The following is a 2,990-nucleotide window of genomic DNA, read 5'->3' on the forward strand; positions in this document are numbered from 1 at the left end:
ACGTGCATATTAATCCAGAACTCAGTATTGATGCCGTGATAGACAGACCTGTCGCTAAAAAAATAGATAAATATTATATGGTTCAACGCATTTTACTAGGGACAGAACATCTGAGTAAAAAAGTTGATGAATGCACGTTAATAAACAATAGAATGTTAGATATTAGATATATAGATGTTAATAAATACTGTTGTGCACGAATACTATTATAGCCTACGTCGCAATTAATGGTAGCAGAACTTGCAGATGGTGACACATATTTACCTTGGGATAGCGCGAGTGCAGGAGCGTAAAGTACAACGGCCATGTAGAGGAACTGCGCGAATGCCGTCATGTGCAGGAAAACCCCGAAAAAATAAATTAAGGAAACAACCAAATGAAAATTAAGCAGCGAAACTAGCTACACTTAGATTTTAGTCAGAGATTTATTCGTGTATTATCGGGAATCCTTCCTTTAGCTTCCGTGTAATAAAGAAATCATTTACGTACTGACATGAGAATGATATTGTGGGATTATAATGTAATTATAAATGTAATTATAATGCTTAAATCGACTCAATATTTTGTCGTTTCTTACCGTGCTCACAAGAAACACGCATGTCCCCATCAGGCGAACAACGCGGTTAAAGCGAAGCTCTATGTACTGCAGAGAAAGAGAGAGACAGGTGTGTACAGAGTCATGTGGACGCTTCGAAGCTCACATGGTTTCTTAGGAGGTTCTTGAGTGGAGTGTAAACCACGCAGCGATTGATTTAGTAGTTGTTTCAACATCACGTTATACTTTTGATAAATATATTATATCATTATCATTTTCTTATCGAGTAAAATATATTATACTATATACTTATACTATATACTATATTATTATATATATATATATATATTAATATATATATATATATACTTAGAATAAGCGTGGTGAGAAACCTATACTAAATCTATTGTAGTGTTTGCTTCTATACCTCGTAGGCACTTGTCACCTGTAGACGGTAGAAGCACAGGTAGATATATGTGAGGGCAGTGAGAGCATAGCAGGTATGGTAGCAAACATCATCGTCCAATATCAATTGTTCCAAATCGGTAGGTTCAGACGGATCCGAGCACGGAAATGCGGACATACGAAACTTGGTCTATCCAACGACATACGTCACGCGGAAACAGACCCATCTGCCTGTTTCCGCATGTTTCCCATCAGGAATTCCTTCGTCGTGCTCTGTTTTCCACCCGAGCATGCAGAATATACGCCGATGCCGGCAGAAATAACGAGCGATGCGGCGAACACAACATAGTCAACGATCGTGAACACGTGCTCCGCCATTGTAGAGTTACGGTTATATCCTCCGATATATCCAACAACTTATCCTGTTGTTGATTGTTCAATGTTTTTCGTACCGTAAAGTGCTCGACATTTGCTGTTCACGTTTGTTATGAAATCGAGTTAGCACCGGTAAGCGACAAATCCTCGATATACATTTATACGCCGTAGTTCGTTCTTTCGATATACATTTATACGCCGTAGTTCGTTCTTTCGTCACTGCTACGCGGTCGTTCCCGTCAACTAGTTAGTATATCAGTATCTATGTGGCGAACATATATATGTACTGAACCTGGCCATATGCGTTTAACCTATCCTGCTTACATGGCATTGATTGATCTTATTGGTGCGGTGGTCACAATCATAGTGTCAATATAATGAATGCACAGCTAATCTGTTTTTTTTACCAGTCTACTTTTGAACAGCTAGTCTTATATAGTTATTATTAGTTTATTAATTATTATTCACTCCTGATAAGATAATATAATCATGAATAATTTTATGCGTAGCTTGTGCTGTCCATATTATGGAAAGCCATCCCCTTCAAAAATCTTTTTCAAACATTTCAAATACACAATTTTAAATCAATTTAAAACATTTCAAATTAATTAATAAAAATACAAATTACTTTATATTGTTTGAGAAATTTAAATTCAAAATTTAAAATCAATTCACAGAATAACAAATCAATTTATTAACTTGAAAATTAATTCACAACTTTCCAAAATAATTGCCTGATATACAAATCTCTTCACATCATTGTAAAAATTCATTTTCTAAACGTACAATTTATTTTCAAAACAACAAACCAATTTACTAACTTGCAATTTAATTGAGAACATTTTGCATAAACTCACAAATGTTCAAATCTTGCTACATCACCCTAAAATTATCAGTTTTAAATTAATTTACAGAATAACGAATCAGTTCACTAACTTTGAAATTAATTTATTACTTTTAACATTAGTCACCAGAAATGCGAATCTAACTGTTGGTTTCAGAATTATTAGGTACAAACGACAAATGTATAGCTTAAATTAAAAATTAATTATACAGCTTTCAAAACATATATAAATGTTTACAATCAAAGAGCTCATTTAACAATCAATTTATGCAACTTTCAATCTATTCAAGACCTCTGAAATCACTTGCTAACGTTTACAATTTGCTGCCCACTCTGTTGTTTCCGGTCTGTGTGCAAAACTATTCAGGAAACTTTGAATCAATTCATAGGACTTGCAATCTATTCACTACACTTTCCGAACCAGCCAACTACAAACCAAACTCCAAATTAATTCATTCTAAAAGTGCCCGGATGCTTCAGCTCGGATGGATACGCTGTAGTATTGGAGGATCCGATTTTTACCACCCTGCGGGAAATATGTGTTTGTTTACAGCTGTACACTACAGTGTAGTGACAGTGTTGCCCAAGGAGCGTTTAGCGTGACGTCACGTTTAGGTCACGTGTGTAAACATAGCTCTGCTGGTTGGCAAAAGCGTTCGCCGGCACAGGCACTTGGAACGTCTCAATAAAATAAAAGAATGGTAAATAAACAAGAAATGTATTTACTACCAAAGTCTTAATGTTTCTCTACTCTATTTCGCCTATAATCACCTGTAAATGCCGGTCAAATTATGCTCATCTGCAACACACAAGCACACCCCAGACCCCCCC

At 35.8% G+C, this 2,990-nt stretch overlaps 1 long non-coding RNA gene across 1 annotated transcript; it reads right to left on the bottom strand.

The window, feature by feature from the left end:
* Window positions 1-297: 297 nt before the first annotated feature.
* Window positions 298-990, bottom strand: LOC106812436. Its single transcript, XR_001394333.1, has 3 exons — window positions 963-990; window positions 578-643; window positions 298-316 (listed from the first exon to the last, which is right to left on the bottom strand). It is a non-coding gene; the product is annotated as an uncharacterized LOC106812436 (long non-coding RNA).
* Window positions 991-2,990: the final 2,000 nt, after the last annotated feature.

This window comes from Priapulus caudatus, unplaced genomic scaffold (assembly GCF_000485595.1).
Source record: "Priapulus caudatus unplaced genomic scaffold, Priapulus_caudatus-5.0.1 Scaffold648, whole genome shotgun sequence".
In the NCBI taxonomy this organism is placed as follows: Eukaryota; Metazoa; Priapulida; class Priapulimorpha; order Priapulimorphida; family Priapulidae; genus Priapulus; species Priapulus caudatus.